Source organism: Canis aureus, chromosome 23 (assembly GCF_053574225.1).
Source record: "Canis aureus isolate CA01 chromosome 23, VMU_Caureus_v.1.0, whole genome shotgun sequence".
Lineage (NCBI taxonomy): Eukaryota > Metazoa > Chordata > Mammalia > Carnivora > Canidae > Canis > Canis aureus.
The window spans coordinates 14,198,671-14,212,605 of NC_135633.1; the positions used below are offsets into that span (position 1 = coordinate 14,198,671).

At 41.1% G+C, this 13,935-nt stretch overlaps 2 long non-coding RNA genes across 2 annotated transcripts in view; one reads left to right on the forward strand and one right to left on the reverse strand.

Moving 5' to 3' along the window:
* Window positions 1-13,935, reverse strand: part of LOC144294632 (uncharacterized) — a 25,871-nt gene continuing 11,936 nt past the window's right edge. Inside the window, exons 3-4 of the long non-coding RNA XR_013361997.1 lie at window positions 1,894-1,923; window positions 1-730 (exon numbers count right to left, since the gene is read on the reverse strand). This is a non-coding gene — a long non-coding RNA (uncharacterized LOC144294632). The remainder of the gene's footprint in view (window positions 731-1,893; window positions 1,924-13,935) is intronic.
* The window catches only part of LOC144294631 (uncharacterized), a 21,682-nt gene continuing 15,726 nt past the window's right edge, over window positions 7,980-13,935 (forward strand). The window contains exons 1-2 of the long non-coding RNA XR_013361996.1: window positions 7,980-8,079; window positions 9,189-9,264. This is a non-coding gene — a long non-coding RNA (uncharacterized LOC144294631). The remainder of the gene's footprint in view (window positions 8,080-9,188; window positions 9,265-13,935) is intronic.

The window sequence follows — 13,935 nt, forward strand, 5'->3', positions numbered from 1 at the left end:
TGTATCGTGTGCCTGATTTAAAATATAGTGTATTCGTAGAAAATTTGAGGTTTAGTAAGGCCAACAGATCAAGCGATGATTGTCATTGACTAGATAGTTTATAACTGACAGTTCCCAAAAGGGGAGGTCATGCCATGCCATGCAGGGGCCACACAGAGAAGCACCAGCGTTGGTTAGGAGGCACTAGGGAGGGGGCAAGACCACGTGCAAGAGTATTGCATTTTCTTCAGGAAGGAACAGATAAGGTGTGGTAAGCAGGTTTGGGCTTGGCTAGTTTGCGTTATTTTGGTGGGGTCTAGAGCATAGGGATTGTCCCTGGTTGTCTAGGACCTGACCCTGGGGTGATGAGTGCAGGTGGATAGTGGTTTAGGGGGTGGGAGTCATATAAAGGAGGTAATTGGGGTGTGGGCTCTGGATGGGAATTAGCTAACTGGCGGAGGGGCAGGCCCTCCAGAGTGAGCAGGGCCCCAGATGTCAAAGCATCAGAATACAGAAAACAAAAGACATGGCTAATGTAGTGCCAGGATGACTGCATATCCGGGACTTTTGTGCAGAATGGGAGCCCCAGGGTGGAAGATCCAGTCTCCCTGGGAGCTGCCATTTCCCTTACCTTTTGGAGAGCCTATTACGTCCCAAGAGACTCTCTCTCCTCTCAGTTTTGGGAACTGTTATCTTCTCTTAAATCAGCTACATCAACTGACACCGTCTGCGTTAATTACGATACTTGTGGCTGCAAGTCATAAAGAAAAAAGAAAACCTCAATTCAACTTGGCTTTAATAAATAAAGGAACGTTTTGGCTCACTTACTGGTAGGAAAGCCTTCAGGTGTGGTTACAGGATCTCTAGTGCCACGTGTGTGGTTTGAAAGTAGGACCATGAATTTTTTGATGCTTCTCTTTTCAAAAAGTGAAGACGCCCCATTCCCCTTGCATTCAGTATGTGCTGGACTTGGCAGCTTGCTTCTAAGGAATAGACTTTGCACAAGTCACAGTGTGTGACTTTTGAGACTATGACATAAAAGGCGTTAAAGTTTCCTTACTGTGGAGGAAGTCAGTTATCATGTTGCAAGGACACCTAAGCCTACAGAGAGGGTCCTACCCACAGCAGTCACGAACCTGCCAACTCTGAGAAAGGGCCATCTTCGAACCAGCTTGTCCGGCTTCAGACGAGCCTTCAGATGAGTACAGCCCCACCCGATGTCTTGATTGCCATCTCATAAAAGACGCTGAGAACCAGAACCACCCAGACAGGCCACCCCCAAACCCCTTGTCCAAAGAGACTGTATGAGAAAATAACTTTGTGATTTTTAAGGCATTTAATTTTAGGATAGTTGGTTACCCAGCAATAGATAATGATGGTGCCTATTGCTGCTATTTTCCCCTGTTATGCCTTTTTCCACATGGCAGCTTACTTCTTACTAAGCTCACCTCCCTCATGAGGGTAAAATGGCTGTATTAGTTCCGGGTCTGACAAACAAACACCTCACTATCCAAAAGGAGAGTCTGTGTGGATATCTTAGAATCCTGAGCAATTGTCTTAAGCTTCTGACAGACTGGGCCACCCCTGGACCAATCCCTGAATTAGGGAAATAACATAGGCTGACCAAGAAAGCCCTGGGTTACCTGAACTATGACAAGTGGAAAGAACTTACCTAAACCTCCTGTCTGCTACACATGCCTCCCTGGGAGGCCCCTTCCAGAAACCCTAAGCTTTTGAAAACAAAAGCAACGACAAAGAGTTGCCTTCATGCAATGGACATTTCTATTGCCAATGTTCCCTGGAGACAAAAGGAAATAAAAACTTGGCTTCCTTTTTTGTCACAGGAGTGGGGATGTGGAGGCGAAAATATGATGACAGCAAAATACAAATTACAATCTCCATAAATTAACTTACCCCATATTTTAGTGGGTCTCTGATGGCTCCCTGTAAGATAACAGAAAATATATATATTGGTCTCTGCACCCAGTTCCTGGCATGAAAGTCCTAAAACTCTTGTAATTGCCTGAGTGACTAGAGTGCGAAGAACATCTTTTGTTCTAAAACTTGGTCTTTGATCCTAGTTCCTGACACAGAGTTCTTAAATCCTTTGGAATTTCCCAGGTGATAGCAGTGTCTTTTCTTATAATGAAACAACTCTGGGTTCCTGGATAGGCTCTGGTCACCAAAAAGACCAAGCCATGATTAAGAGCTTGAAAGCTTTAATCCCATAGCTCACTCTCCAAAGAAGGGAAAGAGGCTGGAAATGGAGGCAATGATGCATCACACCTACATGGTGAAGCCTCCATACAAATCCTAAAAGTATGGAGTTTGGAGAGCTTCCAGGTGGGCAAACACATGGAGGTACAGGGAGAGAAGAATGACTGCAGAGGGCGTGGAAGCTCCTTGCCCCTTTCCATATACCTTGTCCTACTCATCTCTTCCCTCTGGATGTTTGTTTACCTGTATCCTTTATCATATCCTTTTATAATAAAAAATAAACTGTTTTCCTGAGTTCTGTGAACCACTCTAGCATATTAATGGAACCTGAAGAGGAAGTCATGGGAACCTCCAGTTTAGAGCTGATCGATCAGACATAGAGGTGACAACTGGGCTTGCGATTAGCACCTGAACTGCTTGGGGGTGGTCTTATAGGACTGAACATCTGATGCTATGTCCAGGTACACGGTAGCAGAATTGAGTTCAATTGTAGGAAACCCAGCTGGAGTTGCAGAGAATTGCTTGTTGTGAGAGAACCACCCACCTCTAGTGTTCTGAGTATAGCAGCTCTGTGAGAGTAAGGGAGAAACACAGGACTGCCTTTCTGAACACTCCCAAATCTATATCCCTAGCCCAGAAGCCCTTCTCAAACTCCAGAATCATATCCAACTGCCTCCTGATATGTCTATGTTGTCGCCTAATAGACACCTCAAATTAAACATATCCAAACTGAGATCCCGATTCACCTCCACAAACATGCTCATGATCCACATTCAATCCATTGGAAATCATGCTGGCCCTCCTCCAGAATTCATCTCCAATTGCATGACTTCTCACTACTTTCTATTACCCCTGGGTCATGATCGTCTCTCACCTCTATTACTGCCTCCTAGCCAACTTCCCTTGCTTCCTACACATCTATTTTCAACACAGTAGCTGGGAAACCCTCGTATGCTCAAAACAAATGTTCGAAATATTGTAGTGTTTTCCATTTTGTTCAGAGTAAAACTCTAAACCCTTAAAACAACCTTAACAAGGTGTTATATGATCCCATGACATCCTAGGCCCCCAGTTCTCCCCATTCGGTTTTTGTTTTTTGTTATTTTTAACTCTGTTTTAGATACACTTGCCTTCTTCACCCTCAACCATGCCAGGAAACTTCTTACCTTGGGGCCTTTGCACCAGCTGTTCCTTCTGCCTGTGAGGGTCTTCTCCTGGCCACCCACTCAGGTAATTCCTTTACCTTCTCAGCAATGCCCACCTGCACCCCTCTATTTAACCATGGGACCTATGTATCCCTATTCTGCCCTCCCAAGCCTGCCTTGTCCTATCATACTTTCATTTTTTTTCTAGAACTTATCATCTATATAATTCATTTGTGAATTATACTCATTGACTACCAGCATCCCTTGTACTTCATAGATCCCACAAGAACCAGGGCTCTTTATACATCTTTTTCATGGCTGTATCCCAGTTCTGAGGATTCAGAACCTCAGAGCAGGTGTTTAGTAAATATGTGTCAAGTGAGTGAATGGCTGGCTCACACCATTCCCATGACATGGGGACTCTTTTCATGTACATTTGTGGAGTGGTTCCGGAAGTTGCTGGAGCTCACAAGACAAGAACAACTGGGATTAAAGTCTGGCCCACATTCCTCCCCACCAGAAATCTCTGTAATTAGACCCATCTCCTCCCTTCTGCCATAATTTGGAGCATAATTATGGAGATCTTATTTTTTAATCAGAGCAGATTTCATTAAGTTGAAGAAAATGTAAAAAATATGAAGATAGCCTGAGGCTAGGAATGCTATCAGTGAAATGAGGCTCTTAACTTACATGATTTGACATCTGGGAAATATATTTAGTGATCACTTTTGTCTTCAAATATGTAACAGTGTCCTAAAAAATGTCTTCCTCCCAACTGTTTCCATCTTCACCTAGGCATATTGATCTGTGCGTGTGCGCAGATGCACCCACACAATTACAAAACCGATGAATCTCTGTATATGTATATATTTTTTTGAAATATTTAATGCTTCTGACCTCACTCCACTGAATAATCAATGGACAAAATGTGCTCCTGTTGTATCATCAGAGGCCCAGGAACTTGTGTTATTCTGAGAAGTACACTTGCCCACTAGGGAAAGACAGGTGAGTCTGGAATTTGAGAGCCACCAGGGTCAAGACCCACCTTCCTACTCTTCCACCCCTGCCAGCCACTTATGCCATCCATGGCTGTACAACCCTGGCTTTGCCCTATCCCTTGGCTTCACCACTGGGGATGGTCTGCCTCTGAATGCTTGATGAAACATGGGGCATACACAAATTTATCCAAGGTGAATGGAGTTTACATTCAGGGCTAGCATATACTTTAGAAAACCAACCACTTGATTTCTGGTGTTATAATTCAAATTAGATTAGGTGGCCCAGGGTGAACTCCAACATATTCTAATAACCCTCATAACATAGCACTTAACTCACTTTTGAATTAAAGCCTGTTTCCTTGGCTCTATATCCCTATAGGCAATAAAGTCTCGGAGAGTGAAAGCTTATCTGACTCACCAACGTGGCTGTAACCTCTGCGCCTGACACACAGTAGGCATTCTGTAATTAATTTAATGCTTGTTAGATTGCATAAAGGAATTCATTAATAATGTAATCAGAGAATTACATTAGAAGAACATTTATAAATAATGCATACAAAAAAGGGAATTGATTAGTAAGACTGCACCAGGGTTGAATCAGCTGCTTCCATAGAAGAGACTGAATTCTGGTCACCAGAAAGACATCCTTTGGCATATAATCCTATGGCCACTGATCTTATTAAGCTGATTACTACGAAATCTTGGCAGGAATACTGCTAAAGAAGCTATGGGGATTTCAGTTCAATGAGCCTGAACATTCTATTTATTGAAAAGGACCAAAATGGAATGGGCTGCCTCTGGGGTGGTAAATGCTGTGTCATTCAGAAGTTGAATGCCATTTTCTGAAGGGCCTCTGCAATCACGTAGAGAATTAGACTAAGAACATCTTAAGGTCCCTTTAATCTGTTACTTTATGAGTGGCCTTGAGGGGGTCTATAACTGGGAAGCCAAATGTGAATTATTCTAGAAGTGCTACAGAGAATGCACCTGGAGCAAGCCTAGAACCAAATGCCAAGGGGTACTCTGATGGCTTCCCCAGGGCAGTCACCCATGTACCAGGAAATGGATCTTGATTCTATTGCAAGGAGAGACCTTGGAAATGCTGGGTGGCTAATGAAGAAAAGTGAAATAACTAAAATTTAAAAACATTTTTAGTATTTGGGTGCCAGTAACCCTGACTTCACCCCAGGCTCATATGACTTAGAGGAAATACCTATTATACTTGTCCCTACCCCCAGTGCTGGCTCTTCAGATTGTTGTTCAAAACTCATTATATCCTTTCTTTGACCACCCCCAACACCACCAATAAAGTTTACCTCCTCTTTTCCTTACCTGTATTCTGTAATCACCCATTCTTTGTCCTATGCCATCTGGATATTTAAATGATTAGATCTAGAAAACCATAATTTTAGAAGGTACAAGAATTTTCTTCATTCAGGGCTAGAATTTGCTCTTAGGGCAGACAGACTCTACTCTTTGCTTTATTTTTCGTTTAATTGTGTAGAAATCTGGTAGGTATCTACCCAAGAAGTGATTCTAATGCAGATGCTTTAGGCTGTGGATATTAAATATTCTAGCTACTAAAGGAAATTCACTCATTCATTTATTCAACAAATATTTCAGTGCCTGTGTATCCGGCTCAAATTGAGGGCTTGGAGGACTTTTGAGGCAACTAAGCAATCTTTACAGGGCCTTATTTATGCCATCATGAGAAAACTTTCCCATTTGTGAGACTCCCTCTCACACCCTCCACACCTCCATTCTTGGGGTCTAAACAGAGCTCCACATGCTCAGTGGCCAACTGATCTTCCACAGGCCTCCACATCCCCAGGATGTGGATGGAAGAAGCACCAGACGAGTCTGGAAGAAGCACCAGAGCTAAGAGTCCTCCTTGACAAGACCCTACCCGTCCTTTCCCTCTCAACACTCACAACTTCACCATCCATCTGTATGTCCTTGGTCTTCATTTTGTTAGTCACTGCAGGAAGCTCACATCCCCCAGTTCATTCCTCATCCCCAAGATCTCCAAAATATGTTCTGCATGTTCTGACCCATCTCATAACCCTCTCCAACTTCTAAAATGGTCAACTATCTGGAATTCATGGTCATAATAAGCAAGGTTCCCCAAACAAGCCTTCTCTATAAGCTGCCTTCATCTTTTTTTTTTTTTTTAAGATTTTATTCATTTATTCATGAGAGACAGAGAGAGAGAGAGAGAGACAGGCAGAGGGAGAAGCAGGCTCCATGCAGGGAGCCTGACATGGGACTCTATCCCAGGATCTGGGGATTATGCCCCAGGCTGAAGGCAGCGCTAAACTGCTGAGCCACCCGGGTTGCCCTTCATCTTCTGACTCTAACTGAAACCTGGCTCTTCCCTGAGGGCACTGCTCCCACTGCAGTGGCTCCAACACCCCTCCTTTCACTGGAGCTGATGGGGAGAAGTCCTTCCAATTCCTCATTGTCGCTTCCCTGCCATTATCTCCTATTACTAGTGTAAGAGTCATAGCTCTGACTCCCATGTCATCAGACTTCATCACCCACCATCTCTCACTCTTCCCATCATCTGTCCACCCTGTGTGAGTCCCACAGTTTCTTCAATATTTGGGGTCCTCTTCACATGACCCATGTCCATCAATATCCGTCCCTCCAACCCTCTTCCTATCATAATGCTGGATGACTTTAACATATACATATTTGATCCTTCTACTATCCTGATCTCCAGTGTGTTGACCTCCTCTCCTCCAATGGTCTTGTTCTCATGGAAATGAACCCAAGCTGGAACTCACTATAGAAAAGAAAATTTCCCGCAGACAATTTACTGTTCTAACAGGCTTTTCTTCAGTCATTCGTGAATCAGGCAGCATTGATCCAGCAGATAGAAAGGATCTCCAAAAAGCTGTACAAGGCAAGAGATTTTTATAGACCAAAGTGAGCAGGAACAAGGAAGATAGGGTGGCATTTGCTTTCCTTATCTGGAGCCAAGTAAGACTTGTGCTAAGCAGGCGTCTGCTGATTGGTTGACCTGGGCCTCCCATTTCTGGGAGAACCAGCACAGAAACTTAGTAACGTTTTGGTTTGCGGATATGGGGTTTAACATGATGACTCCATCTTGGGCCTAATCTGGTTACTTTAACAATTATGCAATATTTTTGGAGCCCATGAAAATATTTTAATTTATAATTAGAAGAAAAAGTAAATATATTTAGCCTAGATATTAGTCATCTAAATATATGCTACTACTATATATTTATATAGACAACATATAATCATAATGAAACCTCTTAAAAGCATGGAGCTGAACAAAAATCAAAATAGCTGCACTAGTGCTCCAGCGAAGTTCAATTTTAAACTAATATTTTTACCTCTCTTCTGCAAACCTCCTCTCCTCCCTTCTTAGCTTTTTGCTTCAGGAACCCTGGACCACCCTAAAGACAGGACAAAGGAGGCTGGCAGCAAGTACACAATTCCTGTCAAACCAGCTAGATCCTGTATTTCCCTATAAAACCCCTCAGCCCCTTCCTCCAGGCTGGCTTGCAGTTTTTTGAAGGCTGCAACCCACTGCACCCTCCTTTGGCAAAACAGTAAAGCTATTGTTCTTTTTTTTTTTTTTAAGATTTTATTTATTTATTTATGAGAGACACAGAGATTGAGAGAGAGGCAAAAACAGAGGCAGAGGGAGAAGCAGGGAGCCTAAAGTGGGACTCCATCCCAGGACTCCAAGATCACACCCTGGGCCTAAGGTAGGAGCTAAACCGCTGAGCCACCCAGGGATCCCCAGCTATTGTTCTTTTTATCCCAAACTCTGTCTTTGTGTTATAGTTTGGCTCCAAAGCACGGAGGTCAGTTTTCAACAACAATCATATATAAATATGCAATAATGTAATTATTTATCATTTTGTTGTGTTAATTAGCATATTATATTATTAATTATTATGTAATTTTATATGATTATATATATATATTTTTTTTTTTTAATGGAGGAAGAGGCTTACAAAGGCAAAATTGTCTAGAGCCCACAAAAGTCATAACGTGGCCCTGAGCCTTCAGGTTCTAAATACCAATTAGGTATGTGTGATATCGTGACTATATACTAAGAAATATGTACAGACCAACCTTAGAGATATTTCTGGTTGGGTTCCACACCAGTGCTATAAAGCAAATATCACAATAAAGCAAGTCAAATAAATTTTTTGGTTTCCACTGCGTATACAAGTTATGTTTACACTATGCTGTAGTCTATTAAGTGTGTGATAGCATTACGCCTAAAAAATGTGCATAACTTAATTTAAAAATGCCAACCATCATCTGAGCTTTTATCGAGTTGCAATCACTGATCACAGATCACCACAACAAATACATTAGTAATGAAAAAGTTTGAAATTGTATGAGAATTACACAAATGTGACACAGACATGAAGTGAGCAAATGCTGTTGGAAAAATGGTGCTGATTGACTTGCTTGAAGCAGGGTTGCCTCAAGCCTTTAATTTGTAAAAAAAAAAAAAAAAAAAAAAAAAAAGAAAGCAACATCTGTGAATCACAATAAAGCCACGTGCGATAAAATGAGGTATGCCTATGTTTAGCCTTTGTTCTCTTTCTGGCACAATCCTTGGAATTTCCTAAGTAAGGAGAGCTATAGAGGTATCTCTGTTACATCAAAGAGGCTGGTTGCCAAAAGAACCAACCAGATTATTAGAGGGGTGGGACTCCAGGGCGGGGAGGGGACTAGAGGTGGAATCAATGGCCATTGGCCAATGACTTGATCAATCATGTCTAAGTCAGGAAGTCTCCACAAAAACTGTGTTTAGAGAGCTTTCATGTTGGTGAACCAAAATCCATCCATATTCCAGGCGCCAAACTCCATTGGCCAGAAGCTCCTGTGTTTGGGACCTCTCCCTATGGATCTCTTCATCTGGCTGTTCATTTGTATCCTTTGATATACTTTGCGATAAACCAGTAAACTAGTTTTCTGACTTCTGTGGGCCATTCTAGCAAATCAATGGAACCCAAGATGGTGGTTGTGGGACCCTCTGATTTATAGCAAGGTGTTCAGAAACACAAGAAACCACTTGGATCTGAGATTGGCATTTGAAGTGAGAAGGGGGCAGTCTTATGGGGCTGAGCCATTAACCTGTGGAGTCTGACACTAATTCCAGGTAGTGTCACAGTTGAGTTAAACTTGTGGGACACTCAGTGAGCATCTGCAGAGAATCAAGTTAATTATTTAGTGGTGTAGTAAGAGCCACAGACTGGAATATGGACAACATTCCACTCACAAATATACTTCTCCAACTTAAACCTCTACCCTGAATTCCAAATTTGTTTGTCTGTCAGTCTAATATCTAATTTTTCTTGCAATCTTAAAATACACAAATCAACCTACTGATCAGAATGAATCCAGATTTTGAGAGTCTGAAGCTTGTATCATCTGAGGGTCCCTCTTTTAAAAAATGTATTAAAATTTTTGGCATAAAGTAAATGTTTACTTAAAATAAGTAAATATTTACTTAAAATGTTAAAAGGTGGGGCACCTGATTGGCTCAGTGGTTGAGCCTTTGGCTCAGGTGGCAATCCCAGGGCCCTGGGATCAAGTCCCACATCTGGCTCCACGCAGGGAGCCTGCTTCTCCCTCTGCCTCTCTCTGTGTCTCTCATGAATAAATAAATAAATAAGATCTTTTTAAAAAATGTTAAAAGGTAACTGAGACATATTAATAAATTTAAGAGTTCATTTGAGCACAAATCAACCAGTTAGGTTAGTGCCAAACCAGAAGTGGTTAAAGGCACCCCACTGACAGAAGCCGGAGAAAGATGTAAGAAGAGGTGGTAGCAAAGAAAGGAAATTATTTGATTGGCTATAGCTTAAAGCTTAACTGGTCATTTTTGATTGATTGTCCTTAAGTTTCAATTTCATAACCTTGAGGCATTTTATACACACAGGCTTAGATTTTGGGTTGTTATGTAGGCTCCCACCTCACAAGAGCTACTTCAGTCTAATGGCTTCCTTGTTTAATTAATTTAACAAGAGTGAGAGAAAAAAAATCACAACTAGATCCAAATTTTAAAAAGTCAACAAATCCTGTGAATACCACAATACCCAGAAGCAATATTTTGATTAATTATCTACCTGACACACCTATCATACTTCTCCTACCATTGGGGGTGCATACTCTTTGCTAAACTCTTCATTTTCTACACCAAAAATAAAAAGACAGCTAGGTCTTTCCAATAACATGGTTGATGAAAGTAGATTTTTAATACTAATATTTTAGAAAGTTTCCTTCAGCTTTACAAACTGCTATTTGTAATGTCATGTATGTTTTTAGGGTTGTTTTCATATTTGGGGAAATCTCCACCCAGTTTCCTTCACAGATGAGTTGTAAGATTTCAGAATATTTCAAGCTTTTCTTTCCAATACTTTTTTGAATTGACAATACTCTTTAATCAGTTATTGTTGGTATCATATTGTGTTGGCGGTCTTGACTTCTCTGTTATCTTCATTAATGTCATTGGTTTTTGTTTTTGTTTTTGCCAAATTAGCAATGTGCCTGTTTAATCACTTCTTATAATTAGATCAGCAAATTTATGGGATGATCAAGTTTATAACATATTTTTTTTTTAAGATTTTATTTATTTTTTTGAAAGAGAGAGAGTGTGAGCAGAGGAGGAATAAAGAGGAGGGAAAGAATCCCAAACAGACTCCCTGCTGATCACAAAGCCCCATGTGGGCTCAATCCCACAACCCTGAGATCATGACCTGAGCTGAATCCAAGAGCTGAATGCTCAACTCACTGAGCCCTTAACTTATTTTAAATTTATCTCTCTCTCAATGAATTGCTGCTTTCAGTATAATCTGAAAATTTTGTTACAATTCACTTCTCAGTATCACAATAACTTCTGTTGATTTCACTGTTCATCTTTATTGTTTTTGCTTTGTATTCCATTAATTTTAATCTAAATCTCCTGTCAGTTCTTTAAAAAACTGGCGTTTAAAGATGTCAAATGGTACCCTTTAAAAACATTCAAAACAGTAGTCTACAATTTCTCACTCATTTAGCTTAAACATTCCGAAACCCTTTTCTAAACTGCAGTGAGAGTAACATATTCAGGGACGCCTGGGTGGCTCAGCAGTTGAGCATCTGCCTTTGGCTCAGATGATGATCCTGGGGTTCTAGGATCGAGTCCCACATGGGGCTCCCTCCCGCAGAGAGCCTGCTTCTCCCTCTGCCTATGTCCCTGCCTCTCTCTCTGTGTCTCTCATGAATAAATAAAAAAGTAAAAATCTTTAAAAAGATAAAAAAGAGTAGTATATTCATGCATTACTAAATACATATTTTCAACAAAAAAAGAAGAAAACATCTATTTTGTGATGATAGTATCCACTCTATCATCCAATGTATTCCTGAAAGGAAAGAATTGTTTTGACTTGGTCTTGGTGAAAACCAAATCCAACACTTACAATTGTATCTATCCAAAGGTTAGAATTTTCCATAGACTAGCTCTGACTCCATGTTTCTGCTTTTGATCTTTATGTCTGTTTTCAACAAAGCCAAAGTGATCCTGCTAAAAAGCAAGTCAAGCGACACCAATACCCTGCTCAAGATCATCCAGTGGATGCTATCTCACTGTTAGTAAAAACCAATAGCTATACAACCCTACATAGTCAGGACCAGGAACCTCTCTGACCTCACTCCCATTGTTCTCCCTCTTTCACTTTGCTCAAGCTACACAGCTTCTTGCTTTCCCTTGAATTCTCCCAGGACTCTCTGCCTCAGGGCCATTGTACATGCTATTCTCTTTGCCTAAAATGCCGTTCTGTGAAATGTACCCATAGCTCTCACTTCCTTCCCTTCTCTCCTTTTGCTTCACCACTCACTCCCTCACTTCCTTCAGATCTTCTCAAACATCAACACAGTGAGACCTTTCTTGATCACTCTATTTAAAATCAGCCCCCAATACCTTTTACCACTTAAAAAAATTTCCCCTACCTCTTATCATCAAAAGTACTCTGCACCCCTAAGGTTTATATGAGCATTCAATAAAAATTAGTTGATTGAATGTATGAAAGGCCAAAAGTCAAGGCCTTTCTTGGTGGGCTGGGGGTGGGGGTGGGGGGTTAAATACAACGTGAATAGAACCTTTCTGGAATATCATTGCTCATTTTAGGGGAACAAGTGTTTTGTCAAGTACTTGCTCGTTTGTTTTCTCAATCAGCAAGTCGATAAGTATTTGGTGTTTGCTGCATGCCTAATTCTGCACTAGGTATTGAGCACAAACTGGTAAGGGAAGGAAACATGGTCCCTGCTCTCCTGAAGCTCAAAGCTTCTGGAAAGAGAGAAATGCTATGAAAACAAGCTGATTGGAGTCTTGGCACATCACTACTTGAACATGTTTTACTTATGACTGGGCAAGCCAGGCTCCTGGAAATTCACTTTTGGCATATTCTACAGGTCCATTAGTCTTAAACACATGATTAACCAAGACAGCAGCATCATATGCAATGAATTTCAAGCCAGCCATGGATGGAAGATACTTAAAGTTAAAGAAACAATAAATGTCTTCTTAAATTTCTTTTTAGTCTCACATGCTGTGTTAATAGCTGTCATTATTGAGATTTGATGACATCTGTATTCCTAAAGGAGGAGCCAGTGGGGCTGGCACTTTGGGTTTTGGATCGCCTTCAAGCAATGAGATTTAGACTCTTTATCTAACTTAAATATTCAGAGAACATGCACATCAACTCCCCAACTCAGGCTGCCACAGATTTGGAACAGACTTTCTCACCCTGATCTCAGATGGCCATGATATTTTTTGAATATGTGCATCCTGTCTGCTTTAATACATAGTATTTCACAAGTTTTAGTCATTGCAACTAGAGCGTAGGCAAGGTGGGGGTGGTGTGAGGGAAGAGATTCTCACTGTGAAGAAATGTGAGACTAGCAGCTATTCAAACCAAAATTGTCCATATTTCCTCTGAACTCGATGAAATTCAAGTCAGAGGAAAAGTGTATCAGTGTCCAGCACACTGTGGGTTCTCAAAAAAAATATTATTGCATAAATTAACATTTCCAAAACTATATTCAGGAGATATTACAGGTGGGGCCACACCCATCCAGGTTAGCAAGCAGAATTGAGGACACTATGTTGTTTCTAATAAACTTAATCATACTTCTTTGGTTTGGCTCATTTGGTTGTCAATGTAACCCAGATGGCCTCAAATTCACTAAACTTCTGGATTCACTCTTTCCTTTCTTCCTTTCTTCCGTTCTTCCTCCCTTCTTTCCTTTCTTCCTTCCTCTTTGTAAATATTGTGTGTGTGTACACATGAGAAATAAAACACGCATACAGAAAAGTAGGTGAAATAAAAGTATATGACCAAATGATTTATCACAAAGTCAATGCTTTGTAACCAGCATCCTGGTCAAGAAATACAACCCTGCCAACACCCAGGAGCCCTCCCCATGCCCACCCAGGTTCCCCATGGCAACGCCTTCCCTACCTCCAAAGGTGACCACTATCCTGACTTTTATGCTAATCATATTCTTGAATTCCCTTTTGGTTTGACCATCTCACATATATCCCCCAAATAACTTTCAGT